Consider the following 16,040-nt stretch of genomic DNA (forward strand, 5'->3'; position numbering starts at 1 on the left):
TTCACTCCAATTTCGGGGATTTCACACCAATGTTTTGGAGATTTCACTCCGGTTTTGGGTTTTTTACACCAATTTTTGTGGCTTTCACTCCGGTTTCGGTTTTTTCACCCCGATTTTTGTGGCTTTCACTCGGATTTTGGTTTTTTTTACACCAATTTTTGTGGCTTTCACTCCGGTTTTGGTTTTTGTACACCAATTTTTGTGGCCTTTCACTCCGATTTCGGTTTTTTAACACCAATTTTTGTGGCCTTTCACTCCGATTTCGGTTTTTTAACACCAATTTTTGTGGCTTTCACTCCGATTTTGGGGTTTTTTTACACCAATTTTTGTGGCTTTCACTCCGATTTCGGTTTTTTCACCCCGATTTTTGTGGCTTTCACTCCGATTTTGGGGTTTTTAACACCAATTTTTGTGGCTTTCACTCCAATTTCGGTTTTTTCACCCCGATTTTTTGTGGCTTTCACTCCGATTTGGGGTTTTTTTTACACCAATTTTTGTGGGTTTCACTCCGATTTCGGTTTTTTAACACCAATTTTTGTGGCTTTCACTCCAATTTTGGGTTTTTTTACACCAATTTTTGTGTCTTTCACTCCGATTTTGGTTTTTTTTAACACCAATTTTTTGTGGCTTTCACTCCAATTTTGGGTTTTTTACACCAATTTTTGTGTCTTTCACTCCGATTTTGGTTTTTTTTTACACCAATTTTTGTGGGTTTCACTCCAATTTCGGGTTTTTTAACACCAATTTTTGTGGCTTTCACTCCGATTTGGGGTTTTTTTACACCAATTTTTGTGGCTTTCACTCCAATTTCGGGTTTTTTACACCAATTTTTGTGGCTTTCACTCCGATTTTGGGTTTTTTAACATCAATTTTTGTGGCTTTCACTCCGGTTTTGGTGTTTTCACCCCGATTTTTTGGGGCTTTTCACCCCATTTTCACCGTTCTCCCCCCCAATTTCACCGAATTCCACCCAAACTCTCCCCATCCCCCCCCCCCCCCCCCAATTTCCAACCCCCCCCCTCCCCCCACCCCCTTCCGCCCCTCCCCCACCCCCTTTGGACCTTGCCCCTCCCCCACCCTCGGCCACGTCGTGTCCCAAAGTCCAGCGGGGGCGTGGCCGGGGGGGTGGGGGAGGGGCCGGGGGGTGGGGGAGGGGCTGGGGGGTGGGGAGGGGGCCGGGGGGGGTGGGGGAGGGGCGTGGCCGGGGGAGAGGAAAAGGGGGGAAGGGGGGGGGAGGGGGTGACACCGCCCCCTCCCCCACCCCCCACCCCAATTTTGGGGGGGTGGGGGAGGGGTAAAAGGGGGGGGGGAGGGGAGGTTTGGGGGGGTCCCCCACCCCCCCCCTCCCATGGGGTGGGGGGAGGGGTGAAGGGGGTGGGGGAGGGGCGGGGGGGGGGGCAAAGGTCAGGCGGGCCCCGCCCCCCGCCCCGCCCCCACCCGGGGGGATTTAAGGGGTCCCCCCCTTTTGGGGGGGGGTTGGGAGCCGGAGGGACCCCGCGGGGTGAGGGGGGGGGGGGGAGGGGATTTTGGGGAGATTTTGGGGGATTTTGGGGGATTTTGGGGGGTTTTGGGGGATTTTGGGGCTTTTTGGGGGGGATTTTGGGGGATTTGGGGGGGGATTTTTTGGCGGTTTTGGGGGGGGGGATTTGGGGGGATTTGGGGGGGATTTTGAGCTTTTGGGGGCTTTGGGGGGGGATTTAGGGGATTTGGGGGTCTTTTCGGGACAATTTGGGGTTTGGGGGGGAATTTTGGGGCTTTTTGGGGGCATTTTTGGGGCCTTTTGGGGACAATTCAGGGAGCTGGGGCCTTTGGGGACAATTTCGGGGATTTGGGGGCAATTTGGGGGGATTTTGGGGGATTTTGGGGGGCAATTCAGGGAGTTGGGGACATTTTGGGGACAATTTCGGGGATTTGGGGGCAATTTCAGGGGCAATTTGGGGCATTTTTCAGGGAAATTCGGGCATTTGGGGGCAATTTGGGGGCATTTAGGGGCTTTTGGGGGACATTTTGGGGCAACTTGGGGCAATTTGGGTCTTTTGGGGGCATTTAGGGGCTTCTGGGGGACATTTTGGGGCAATTTGGGGCATTTTGGGGACAATTTGGAGCATTTTGGGGGAGTTTCGGGGGCATTTTGGGGTGTTTTGGGCGAATTCCGGCATTTTGGGGACATTTTGGGGACAATTCAGGGAGTTGGGACAATTTGGGGACAATTTGGGCCAATTTGGGGCATTTTGGGACAATTTGGGGCATTTTAGAGACAATTTGGGGCATTTGGGGGCCTTTTAGGGACATTTTGGGGACATTTTGGGACATTTTGGGGACAATCGGGGACAATCTGGGACATTTTGGGGCATTTGGGGACATTTTGGGGTAATTTTGGGCCATTTTGGGGACCCGCAGGTGCCACCATGAAGTTCTGGGTCGCGCTGGTGGCGGGTGACGCTGCTGGCAGGTGAGTGACGTCATCGGCCCCAAATTGGGGGGAGTTTGGGCGAATTTGGGGCAATTTGGGGGGATTTTGGGAGGGATTTGGGGGGGGGATTTTGGGGGGGATTTTTAGGGGAATTTATGGCGGAATTTTTTGGGATTTTTTGGAGGAATTTTAGGGGTGGCATTTTGAGCAGTTTTGGAGGAATTTTGAGGGATTTTTTTTGGGATTTTTTGAGGGATTTTTTGGGGGTATTTTGGGGTTTTTTCGAGGGATTTTGAGGGATTTTGGGGGGGTTTTTTTTAGGGATTTTTTTGGGTTTTTTTGGAGGGATTTTTGGGGGGAATTTTGAGGGGTTTTGGGGGTGGAATTTTGGTGGAATTTTGAGGGATTTTTGAGGGATTTTTGGAGGGAATTTTGGGTGGATTTTGGAGGGATTTTTGGGGAATTTTTTGGAGGAATTTTAGGGGTGGAATTTTGAGCAATTTTGGAGGAAATTTGAGGGATTTTGGGAGGATTTTGGGGGGGAATTTTGAGGGATTTGGGCGGAATTTTGGAGGAATTTTGAGGGATTTTTTGAGAATTTTTTGGGGGGATTTTGGGAGGATTGGGGGGATTTTTTGAGGGATTTTTTTGAGGGATTTTTTGAGGGATTTTTTAGGAATTTTTTAGGGAATTTTTTAGGAATTTGGGTGGGGATTTTTTGGGGTTTTTTTTTGAGGGATTTTGAGGGATTTTTAGGAGGATTTTGGGAGAATTTTTGGAGGGATTTTAGGGGTGGAATTTGGAGCAATTTTGAAGGAATTTTGAGGGATTTTTTGGCGGATTTTTTTTTTTATTTTTGAGGAATTTTTGGCGGAATTTTGAGGGATTTTTTGAGGGATTTTTGGAGGGATTTTAAGGGATTCTTGAGGGATTTTTGGCGGAATTTTGAGGGATTTTTGGTGGGATTTTGGGGTTTTTTTTGAGGGTTTTTTTGTGGGATTTTTGAGGGATTTTGCGCGTATTTGGGGGGATTTTTCGAGGGATTTTTTGAGCGATTGGGGGGGAAATTTTTGAGGAATTTTAGAGGTGGAATTTGGAGGAATTTTGGAGGAATTTTGAGGGATTTTTTTGAAGGATTTTTGAGGGATTTTTGGGGGGGGATTTTGGAGGGATTTTTTGAGGGATTTTGGGAGGATTTGGGGGGAATTTTTGAGGGATTTGGTGGCAGAATTTTGAGGGATTTTTGAGGAATTTTTGGCGGAATTTGAGGGATTTTTGGGGGGGATTTTTGCGGGATTTTTGGGGGGGGAATTTTGAGGGGTTTTGGGTGGAATTTTGGAGGAATTTTGAAGGATTTTTTGAGGGATTTTTGGCGGGATTTTGGGGTTTTTTTTTGATGGATTTAAGGGATTTTTTGAAGGATTTGGGAGGGGAATTTTGAGGGATTTTTTTGGGATTTTTGAGGGATTTTTTGAGGGATTTTTGGGGGGATTTTAGGGCGTTTTTTGAGGGATTTTAAGGGATTTTTGAGGGATTTTTGGTGGGATTTTTTGAGGGATTTTTGGGGGGATTTTTTGAGGGATTTGGCGGCAGATTTTTGAGGGATTTTTGAGGAATTTTTGGCGGATTTTTGAGGGATTTTTGGGGAGATTTTTGGGAGGATTTTTGAGGGATTTTTTGAGGGATTTTAGGGGGGATTTTGGGAGGATTTGGGGGGATTTTTGAGGGATATTTTTAGGAAATTTTTTAGGGAATTTTTTAGGAATTTTGGGGGGGTTTTTTGACGGATTTTTAGGAGGATTTTGGGAGAATTTTTGGAGGGATTTTAGGGGTGGAATTTTGAGCAATTTTGGAGGAATTTTGAGGGATTTTGGGGGGATTTTTTTGAGGGATTTTTTGAGGGTTTTTTTTAGGGAATTTTTGAGGAATTTTGGGGGGATTTTTTGAGGGATTTTTTGAGGGATTTTTTAGGAATTTTTGGCGGAATTTTGAAGATTTTTGGGGGGGGTTGGGGAAATTTTTTGAGGGATTTTGGGGGGATTTTTTGAGGGATTTGGCGGCGAATTTTTGAGGGATTTTTGAGGAATTTTTGGCAGAATTTTGAGAGATTTTTGAGGGATTTTGGGAGGATTTTTTGAGGGATTTTTTTGAGGGATTTTTGAGGGATTTTGGGGCCATCCGGGAGGGGGGATTTTTGAGGGATTTGAGGACGGAATTTTGAGGGGGAATTGGCGGAATTTTGGGGAATTTTTTGAGAGAATTTTTGAGGGATTTCAGGCGATTTTTGGAAGCATTTGAGGGCGAATTTTTGAGGGGTTTGGGGGGCGGATTTTTGAGGGGTTTTTGAGGGATTTTGGGGGGGGATTGTCGGGGAATTTGGGGGGGGGATTTTGGGAGGAATTTTGAGGGATTTGGGGGCAGAATCTTGAGGGATTTTGGGGGGATTTTGGGGGGAATTTCGAGGGATTTTTTCAAGGATCCGGGGTGGGTTTTGAAGGAATTCGAGGGCGATTTTGGGGGTGAATCCCCATTTTTTCCCCCCCCTTCCCCTCCCCCAGGCTGCGGGGCTGACGACCCCCTCCCTCACGCCGACGCCCCCCGCCCCCCCCCGCGCTGCCCTCGAAGCTCTGGGGGCTCCTGGGGACCCTGGAGGGGGTGGCCAAAAACGCGACCGAGAGGCTGCGGGAGAGTCCCCTGGGCCAGCGGCTGCAGTGAGTGCGGGGACCCCAAAAATCGGGGGGGGGACGCCCCAAAAATTGGAGGAAGAAACCCCAAAAATTGGGGGGGGAAAGGCCAAAAATTGAGGGGGGAAAACCAAAAAAATTGGGGGGGGAAAACCAAAAAAATTGGGGGAGGAAACGCCAAAAATTGAGGGGAGGAAACCCCAAAAATGGAGGAAGAAACCCCAAAAATTGGGAGGGAAAACCCCCCAAAAATTGAGGGAAAAATCCCAAAAATTGGGGGAGAAACCCTCAAAATTGAGGGGAGGGAACCCCAAAAATGGAGGGGTAAAACCCCCCAAAAATTGATGGGGAGAACCCCAAAAAATTGGGGGGGAAACCCCCCCAAAATTCTAAACTCCCCCAAATCACCCAAAATCCCCGGTTTTTTTACCCCAGAAACGCGACCTTAGGGATTCAGGGACCCCCAAAATGACCCAAAATCCCGTTTTTTTTTCCCCCAGGAACGCGCTGTGCGGGAGCTGCGGGAGCTCCCATAGGGCCTCTATAGGGATTCAGGGACCCCCAAAATCACCCAAAATCCCGGTTTTTTTACCCCAGAAACGCGACCAGAGGGATTCAGGGACTCTGTAGGAACTCATAGGGACTCTGTAGGGATTCTAAAGTCCCCAAAATGACCCAAAATCCCGGTTTTTTCCCCCAGGAACGCGACCAGAGGGATTCAGGGATTCTATAGGGACCCATAGGGACTCTATAGGGATTCAGGGGACCCCAAAATGACCCAAAATCCCGGTTTTTTTTCCCCCAGGAACGCGACCAGAGGGATTCAGGGACCCCCAAACCGACCCAAAATCCCGGTTTTTTTTTTCCCCCCCCCAAACCGACCCAAAATCCCGGTTTTTTCCCCCAGGAACGCGCTGCGGGAGCTGCGGGAGCTCTCATAGGGACTCTATAGCGATTCAAGGACCCCCAAAATCACCCAAATCCTGGTTTTTTTCCCCCAAGAACGCGACCAGACGGATTCAGGGACTCCATAGGGATTCTAAACTCCCCCAAAATGACCCAAATTCCCGGTTTTTTCCCCCAGGAACGCGACCTTAGGAATTCAGGGACTCTATAGGGATTCTAAACTCCCCCAAAATGACCCAAAATCCCGGTTTTTCCCCCAGGAACGCGACCTTAGGGATTCAGGGATTCTATAGGGACTCATAGGGACTCCATAGGGACTCTATAGGGATTCAGGGACCCCCAAAATGACCCAAAATCCCGGGTTTTTCCCCCAGAAACGCGACCTTAGGGATTCAAGGACCCCCAAAACGACCCAAAATCCCGGTTTTTTCCCCCAGGAACGCGACCAGAGGGATTCAGGGATTTTATAGGGACCCATAGGGACTCTGTAGGGATTCAGGGACCCCAAAATGACCCAAAATCCCGTTTTTTTATCCACCCAGAAACGCGACCAGAGGGATTCTAAACTCCCCAAAACGACCCAAATTCCCGGTTTTTTTCCCCCAGAAACGCGACCAGACGGATTCAAGGACGCCCAAAATGACCCAAAATCCCGGTTTTTTCCCCCAGGAACGCGACCAGAGGGATTCAGGGATTCTATAGGGACTCATAGGGACTCCATAGGGACTCTATAGGGATTCAGGGACCCCCAAACGACCCAAAATCCCGTTTTTTTCCCCCAGGAACGCGCTGCGGGAGCTGCGGGAGCTCCCATAGGGCCTCTATAGGGATTCAGGGACCCCCAAAATCACCCAAAATCCCGGGTTTTTCCCCCAGGAACGCGACCTTAGGAATTCAGGGACTCTATAGGGATTCTAAACTCCCCCAAAATGACCCAAAATCCCGGTTTTTTTCCCCAGGAACGCGACCAGACGGATTCAGGGACCCCCAAAATGACCCAAAATCCCGGGTTTTTCCCCCAGAAACGCGACCTTAGGGATTCTAAACTCCCCAAAATGACCCAAAATCCCGGGTTTTTCCCCCAGAAACGCGACCTTAGGGATTCTAAACTCCCCCAAACGACCCAAATTCCCGGTTTTTTTCCCCAGGAACGCGACCTTAGGGATTCAGGGACCCCCAAAATGACCCAAAATCCCGGTTTTTTCCCCCAGAAACGCGACCTTAGGGATTCTAAACTCCACAAAATGACCCAAAATCCCGGTTTTTCCCCCAGAAACGCGACCTTAGGGATTCTAAACTCCCCGAAATGACCCGAATTCCCGTTTTTTTCCCCCAGGAACGCGACCTTAGGGATTCTAAACTCCCCAAAACGACCCAAAATCCCGGTTTTTTTCCCCAGGAACGCGACCTTAGGGATTCAAGGACCCCCCAAACGACCCAAATTCCCGGTTTTTTTCCCCAGGAACGCGACCTTAGGGATTCTAAACTCCCCAAAACGACCCAAAATCCCGTTTTTTTTCCCCAGGAACGCGCTGCGGGAGCTGCGGGAGCTCCCATTGATCCCATAGGGACTCTATAGGGATTCAGGGACCCCCAAAATCACCCAAAATCCCGGGTTTTTCCCCCAGGAACGCGACCTTAGGAATTCAGGGACTCTATAGGGATTCTAAACTCCCCCAAAATGACCCAAAATCCCGGTTTTTTCCCCCAGGAACGTGACCAGACGGATTCAGGGACCCCCAAAATGACCCAAAATCCCGGGTTTTTCCCCCAGAAAACGCGACCTTAGGGATTCTAAACTCCCCAAAACGACCCAAAATCCCGTTTTTTTTCCCCAGGAACGCGCTGCGGGAGCTGCGGGAGCTCCCATTGATCCCATAGGGACTCTATAGGGATTCAGGGACCCCCAAAATCACCCAAAATCCCGGTTTTTTACCCCAGGAACGCGACCTTAGGAATTCAGGGACTCTATAGGGATTCTAAACTCCCCCAAAATGACCCAAAATCCCGGTTTTTTTCCCCAGGAACGCGACCAGACGTATTCAGGGACCCCCAAAATGACCCAAAATCCCGGGTTTTTCCCCCAGAAACGCGACCTTAGGGATTCTAAACTCCCCAAAACGACCCAAAATCCCGTTTTTTTTCCCCAGGAACGCGACCTTAGGGATTCAGGGACCCCCCAAACGACCCAAAATCCCGGTTTTTTTCCCCAGGAACGCGACCTTAGGGATTCAGGGACCCCCAAAATGACCCAAAATCCCGGGTTTTCCCCCAGAAACGCGACCTTAGGGATTCTAAACTCCCCAAAACGACCCAAAATCCCGGGTTTTTCCCCCAGAAACGCGACCTTAGGGATTCAGGGACCCCCAAAACGACCCAAAATCCCGGTTTTTTCCCCCAGGAACGCGACCTTAGGGATTCAGGGACCCCCAAAATGACCCAAAATCCCGGTTTTTTTCCCCAGAAACACGACCTTAAGGATTCTAAACTCCCCGAAATGACCCGAATTCCCGTTTTTTTCCCCCAGGAACGCGACCTTAGGGATTCAGGGACTCTATAGGGATTCTAAACTCCCCCAAAATGACCCAAAATCTCGTTTTTTTTTCCCCAGGAACGCGACCAGACGTATTCAGGGACCCCCAAAATGACCCAAAATCCTGGGTTTTTCCCCCAGAAACGCGACCTTAGGGATTCTAAACTCCCCAAAACGACCCAAAATCCCGGGTTTTTCCCTCAGGAACGCGACCAGAGGGATTCAGGGATTCTATAGGGACCCATAGGGACTCTATAGGGATTCAGGGACCCCAAAATGACCCAAAATCCCGGTTTTTTACCCCAGAAACGCGACCAGAGGGATTCAGGGACTCTGTAGGAACTCATAGGGACTCTATAGGGATTCTAAAGTCCCCAAAATGACCCAAAATCCCGGTTTTTTCCCCCAGGAACGCGACCAGAGGGATTCAGGGATTCTATAGGGACCCATAGGGACTCTATAGGGATTCAGGGACCCCAAAATGACCCAAAATCCCGGTTTTTTTCCCCCAGGAACGCGACCAGAGGGATTCAGGGACCCCCAAACCGACCCAAAATCCCGGTTTTTTCCCCCAGGAACGCGACCAGAGGGATTCAGGGATTCTATAGGGACTCATAGGGACTCCATAGGGACTCTGTAGGGATTCAGGGACCCCCAAACCGACCCAAAATCCGGTTTTTTACCCCAGGAACGCGCTGCGGGAGCTGCGGGAGCTCTCATAGGGACTCTATAGCGATTCAAGGACCCCCAAAATCACCCAAATCCTGGTTTTTTCCCCCAAGAACGCGACCAGACGGATTCAGGGACTCCATAGGGATTCTAAACTCCCCCAAAATGACCCAAAATCCCGGTTTTTTTCCCCCAGGAACGCGACCTTAGGAATTCAGGGACTCTATAGGGATTCTAAACTCCCCCAAAATGACCCAAAATCCCGGTTTTTCCCCCAGGAACGCGACCTTAGGGATTCAGGGATTCTATAGGGACTCATAGGGACTCCATAGGGACTCTATAGGGATTCAGGGACCCCCAAAATGACCCAAAATCCCGGGTTTTTCCCCCAGAAACGCGACCTTAGGGATTCAAGGACCCCCAAAACGACCCAAAATCCCGGTTTTTTCCCCCAGGAACGCGACCAGAGGGATTCAGGGATTCTATAGGGACCCATAGGGACTCTGTAGGGATTCAGGGACCCCAAAATGACCCAAAATCCCGTTTTTTATCCACCCAGAAACGCGACCAGAGGGATTCTAAACTCCCCAAAACGACCCAAATTCCCGGTTTTTTTCCCCCAGAAACGCGACCTTAGGGATTCAAGGACGCCCAAAATGACCCAAAATCCCGGTTTTTTCCCCCAGGAACGCGACCAGAGGGATTCAGGGATTCTATAGGGACTCATAGGGACTCCATAGGGACTCTATAGGGATTCAGGGACCCCCAAACCGACCCAAAATCCCGTTTTTTTCCCCCAGGAACGCGACCTTAGGGATTCAAGGACCCCCCAAACGACCCAAAATCCCGTTTTTTTCCCCCAGGAACGCGCTGCGGGAGCTGCGGGAGCTCCCATAGGGCCTCTATAGGGATTCAGGGACCCCCAAAATCACCCAAAATCCCGGGTTTTTCCCCCAGGAACGCGACCTTAGGAATTCAGGGACTCTATAGGGATTCTAAACTCCCCCAAAATGACCCAAAATCCCGGTTTTTTTCCCCAGGAACGCGACCAGACGGATTCAGGGACCCCCAAAATGACCCAAAATCCCGGGTTTTTCCCCCAGAAACGCGACCTTAGGGATTCTAAACTCCCCAAAATGACCCAAAATCCCGGGTTTTTCCCCCAGAAACGCGACCTTAGGGATTCTAAACTCCCCCAAACGACCCAAATTCCCGGTTTTTTTCCCCAGGAACGCGACCTTAGGGATTCAGGGACCCCCAAAATGACCCAAAATCCCGGTTTTTCCTCCAGAAACGCGACCTTAGGGATTCTAAACTCCACAAAATGACCCAAAATCCCGGTTTTTTCCCCCAGAAACGCGACCTTAGGGATTCTAAACTCCCCGAAATGACCCGAATTCCCGTTTTTTTTCCCCCAGGAACGCGACCTTAGGGATTCTAAACTCCCCAAAACGACCCAAAATCCCGGTTTTTTTTCCCCAGGAACGCGACCTTAGGGATTCAAGGACCCCCCAAATGACCCAAATTCCCGGTTTTTTTTCCCCAGGAACGCGACCTTAGGGATTCTAAACTCCCCAAAACGACCCAAAATCCCGTTTTTTTTTCCCCAGGAACGCGCTGCGGGAGCTGCGGGAGCTCCCATTGATCCCATAGGGACTCTATAGGGATTCAGGGACCCCCAAAATCACCCAAAATCCCGGGTTTTTCCCCCAGGAACGCGACCTTAGGAATTCAGGGACTCTATAGGGATTCTAAACTCCCCCAAAATGACCCAAAATCCCGGGTTTTTCCCCCAGGAACGCGACCTTAGGAATTCAGGGACTCTATAGGGATTCTAAACTCCCCCAAAATGACCCAAAATCCCGGTTTTTTTCCCCCAGGAACGTGACCAGACGGATTCAGGGACCCCCAAAATGACCCAAAATCCCGGGTTTTTCCCCCAGAAACGCGACCTTAGGGATTCAAGGACCCCCAAAACGACCCAAAATCCCGTTTTTTTTCCCCAGGAACGCGCTGCGGGAGCTGCGGGAGCTCCCATTGATCCCATAGGGACTCTATAGGGATTCAGGGACCCCCAAAATCACCCAAAATCCCGGGTTTTTCTCCCAGGAACGCGACCTTAGGAATTCAGGGACTCTATAGGGATTCTAAACTCCCCCAAAATGACCCAAAATCCCGTTTTTTTTTCCCCAGGAACGCGACCAGACGTATTCAGGGACCCCCAAAATGACCCAAAATCCCGGGTTTTTCCCCCAGAAACGCGACCTTAGGGATTCTAAACTCCCCAAAACGACCCAAAATCCCGGTTTTTTTCCCCAGGAACGCGACCTTAGGGATTCAGGGACCCCCAAAATGACCCAAAATCCCGGGTTTTCCCCCAGAAACGCGACCTTAGGGATTCTAAACTCCCCAAAACGACCCCAAAATCCCGGGTTTTTCCCCCAGAAACGCGACCTTAGGGATTCAGGGACCCCCAAAACGACCCAAAATCCCGGTTTTTTCCCCCAGGAACGCGACCTTAGGGATTCAGGGACCCCCAAAATGACCCAAAATCCCGGTTTTTTTTCCCCAGAAACACGACCTTAAGGATTCTAAACTCCCCGAAATGACCCGAATTCCCGTTTTTTTCCCCCAGGAACGCGACCTTAGGGATTCAGGGACTCTATAGGGATTCTAAACTCCCCCAAAATGACCCAAAATCTCGTTTTTTTTCCCCAGGAACGCGACCAGACGTATTCAGGGACCCCCAAAATGACCCAAAATCCTGGGTTTTTCCCCCAGAAACGCGACCTTAGGGATTCTAAACTCCCCAAAACGACCCAAAATCCCGGGTTTTTCCCCCAGAAACGCGACCTTAGGGATTCTAAACTCCCCAAAACGACCCAAAATCCCGGTTTTTTTCCCCAGGAACGCGACCTTAGGGATTCTAAACTCCCCAAAACGACCCAAAATCCCGTTTTTTTCCCCCAGGAACGCGACCTTAGGGATTCAGGGACTCTATAGGGATTCTAAACTCCCCCAAAATCACCCAAAATCCCGGTTTTTTCCCCCAGGAACGCGCTGCGGGAGCTGCGGGAGCTCCCATAGGGACTCTGTAGGGATTCAAGGACCCCCAAAATCACCCAAATTCCCGGTTTTTATCCACCCAGAAACGCGACCTTAGGGATTCTAAACTCCCCAAAACGACCCAAAATCCCGGTTTTCCCCCCAGAAACGCGACCTTAGGGATTCTAAACTCCCCAAAATGACCCAAAATCCCGGTTTTTTTCCCCAGAAACGCGTCCTTAGGGATTCAAGGACCCCCAAAACGACCCAAAATCCCGGTTTTTTTCCCCAGAAACGCGACCTTAGGGATTCAGGGACCCCCAAAATGACCCAAAATCCCGGTTTTTTTCCCCAGAAACGCGACCTTAGGGATTCAGGGACCCCCAAAACGACCCAAAATCCCGTTTTTTTTCCCCAGGAACGCGCTGCGGGAGCTGCGGGAGCTCCCATTGATCCCATAGGGACTCTATAGGGATTCAGGGACCCCCAAAATCACCCAAAATCCCGGTTTTTTCCCCCAGGAACGCGACCTTAGGAATTCAGGGACTCTATAGGGATTCTAAACTCCCCCAAACGACCCAAAATCCCGGTTTTTTCCCCCAGGAACGCGACCTTAGGGATTCAGGGACTCTATAGGGATTCTAAACTCCCCCAAAATGACCCAAAATCCCGGTTTTTTCCCCCAGGAACGCGCTGCGGGAGCTGCGGGAGCTCTCATAGGGACTCTATAGCGATTCAAGGACCCCCAAAATCACCCAAATCCTGGTTTTTTCCCCCAAGAACGCGACCAGACGGATTCAGGGACTCCATAGGGATTCTAAACTCCCCCAAACGACCCAAAATCCCGGTTTTTTTTCCCCAGGAACGCGACCAGAGGGATTCAGGGACCCCCAAAATGACCCAAAATCCCGGGTTTTTCCCCCAGAAACGCGACCTTAGGGATTCTAAACTCCCCAAATCACCCAAAATCCCGGTTTTTTCCCTCAGGAACGCGCTGCAGGAGCTGCGGAAGCTCCCATAGGGCCTCTATAGGGATTCAAGGACCCCCAAAATCACCCAAAATCCCGGTTTTTTTCCCCAAGAACGCGACCAGAGGGATTCAGGGACTCTGTAGGAACTCATAGGGACTCTGTAGGGATTCTAAAGTCCCCAAAATGACCCAAAATCCCGTTTTTTTCCCCCAGGAACGCGACCAGAGGGATTCAGGGATTCTATAGGGACCATAGGGACTCTATAGGGATTCAAGGACCCCCAAACCGACCCAAAATCCCGGCTTTTTCCCCAAAAAACGCAAGCAGACGGATTCAGGGACTCTATAGGGATTCTAAACTCCCCAAAATCACCCAAAATCCCGGTTTTTTCCCCCAGGAACGCGCTGCGGGAGCTGCGGGAGCTCCCATAGGGACTCTGTAGGGATTCAAGGACCCCCAAACCGACCCAAAATCCCGGTTTTTTTCCCCCAGGAACGCGCTGCGGGAGCTGCGGGAGCTCTCATAGGGACTCTATAGCGATTCAAGGACCCCCAAAATCACCCAAATCCTGGTTTTTTCCCCCAAGAACGCGACCAGACGGATTCAGGGACTCCATAGGGATTCTAAACTCCCCCAAAATGACCCAAATTCCCGGTTTTTTCCCCCAGGAACGCGACCTTAGGAATTCAGGGACTCTATAGGGATTCTAAACTCCCCCAAAATGACCCAAAATCCCGGTTTTTTTCCCCAGGAACGCGACCAGAGGGATTCAGGGACCCCCAAAATGACCCAAAATCCCGGGTTTTTCCCCCAGAAACGCGACCTTAGGGATTCTAAACTCTCCAAAACGACCCAAAATCCCGGTTTTTTTCCCCCAGAAACGCGACCAGAGGGATTCAGGGACTCTGTAGGAACTCATAGGGACTCTGTAGGGATTCTAAAGTCCCCAAAATGACCCAAAATCCCGGTTTTTTCCCCCAGGAACGCGACCTTAGGGATTCAGGGATTCTATAGGGACTCATAGGGACTCCATAGGGACTCTATAGGGATTCAGGGACCCCCAAACCGACCCAAAATCCCGGTTTTTTCCCCAGAAACGCGACCTTAGGGATTCAAGGACCCCCAAAACGACCCAAAATCCCGGTTTTTTACCCCAGGAACGCGCTGCGGGAGCTGCGGGAGCTCTCATAGGGACTCTATAACGATTCAAGGACCCCCAAAATCACCCAAATCCTGGTTTTTTCCCCCAAGAACGCGACCAGACGGATTCAGGGACTCCATAGGGATTCTAAACTCCCCCAAAATGACCCAAATTCCCGGTTTTTTCCCCCAGGAACGCGACCTTAGGAATTCAGGGACTCTATAGGGATTCTAAACTCCCCCAAAATGACCCAAAATCCCGGTTTTTTCCCCCAGGAACGCGCTGCGGGAGCTGCGGGAGCTGCGGGAGCTCCCATAGGGACTCTGTAGGGATTCAAGGACCCCCAAACCGACCCAAAATCCCGGTTTTTTCCCCCAGGAACGCGACCAGAGGGATTCAGGGACTCTATAGGGACTCATAGGGACTCTGTAGGGATTCTAAAGTCCCCAAAATCACCCAAAATCCCGGTTTTTTCCCCCAGGAACGCGACCTTAGGGATTCAGGGATTCTATAGGGACCCATAGGGACTCTGTAGGGACCCATAGGGACTCTGTAGGGATTCAGGGACCCCAAAATGACCCAAAATCCCGGTTTTTTCACCCAGGAACGCAACCTTAGGGATTCAGGGACCCCCAAAATGACCCAAAATCCCGGTTTTTTTCCCCAGGAACGCGCTGCGGGAGCTGCGGGAGCTCCCATTGATCCCATAGGGACTCTATAGGGATTCAGGGACCCCCAAAATCACCCAAAATCCCGGGTTTTTCCCCCAGGAACGCGACCTTAGGAATTCAGGGACTCTATAGGGATTCTAAACTCCCCCAAAATGACCCAAAATCCCGGTTTTTTTCCCCAGGAACGCGACCAGACGGATTCAGGGACCCCCAAAATGACCCAAAATCCCGGGTTTTTCCCCCAGAAACGCGACCTTAGGGATTCAGGGACCCCCAAAATGACCCAAAATCCCGGTTTTTTCCCCCAGAAACGCGACCTTAGGGATTCTAAACTCCCCAAAACGACCCAAAATCCCGGTTTTTTCCCCCAGGAACGCGCTGCGGGAGCTGCGGGAGCTGCGGGAGCTCCCATAGGGACTCTGTAGGGATTCAAGGACCCCCAAACCGACCCAAAATCCCGGTTTTTTCCCCCAGGAACGCGACCAGAGGGATTCAGGGATTCTATAGGGACCCATAGGGACTCTGTAGGGACCCATAGGGACTCTATAGGGATTCAGGGACCCCCAAACCGACCCAAAATCCCGGTTTTTTTTCCCCAGAAACGCGACCTTAGGGATTCAGGGACCCCCAAAACGACCCAAAATCCCGGTTTTTCCCCCAGAAACGCGACCTTAGGAATTCAGGGACTCTATAGGGATTCTAAACTCCCCCAAAATGACCCAAAATCCCGGTTTTTTTTCCCCAGGAACGCGACCTTAGGGATTCAGGGACCCCCAAAATGACCCAAAATCCCGGTTTTTCCCCCAGGAACGCGACCTTAGGGATTCTAAACTCCCCAAAACGACCCAAAATCCCGTTTTTTTCCCCAGGAACGCGCTGCGGGAGCTGCGGGAGCTCCCATTGATCCCATAGGGACTCTATAGGGATTCAGGGACCCCCAAAATCACCCAAAATCCCGGTTTTTCCCCCAGAAACGCGACCTTACGGATTCAGGGACCCCCAAAATG

General features: G+C 50.6%; 1 long non-coding RNA gene across 2 annotated transcripts; it reads left to right on the plus strand.

Moving 5' to 3' along the window:
* Positions 1–2,345: 2,345 nt before the first annotated feature.
* On the plus strand, positions 2,346–14,693 carry LOC125320869. Of its 2 annotated transcripts, none has more exons than XR_007201322.1 (3): positions 2,346–2,452; positions 4,972–5,124; positions 14,638–14,693. It is a non-coding gene; the product is annotated as an uncharacterized LOC125320869 (long non-coding RNA). The 2 variants fall into 2 exon arrangements; XR_007201323.1 differs by lacking the exon at positions 14,638–14,693 and adding an exon at positions 6,005–6,032.
* Positions 14,694–16,040: the final 1,347 nt, after the last annotated feature.

This window comes from Corvus hawaiiensis, unplaced genomic scaffold (assembly GCF_020740725.1).
Source record: "Corvus hawaiiensis isolate bCorHaw1 unplaced genomic scaffold, bCorHaw1.pri.cur scaffold_238_ctg1, whole genome shotgun sequence".
Classification (NCBI taxonomy): domain Eukaryota; kingdom Metazoa; phylum Chordata; class Aves; order Passeriformes; family Corvidae; genus Corvus; species Corvus hawaiiensis.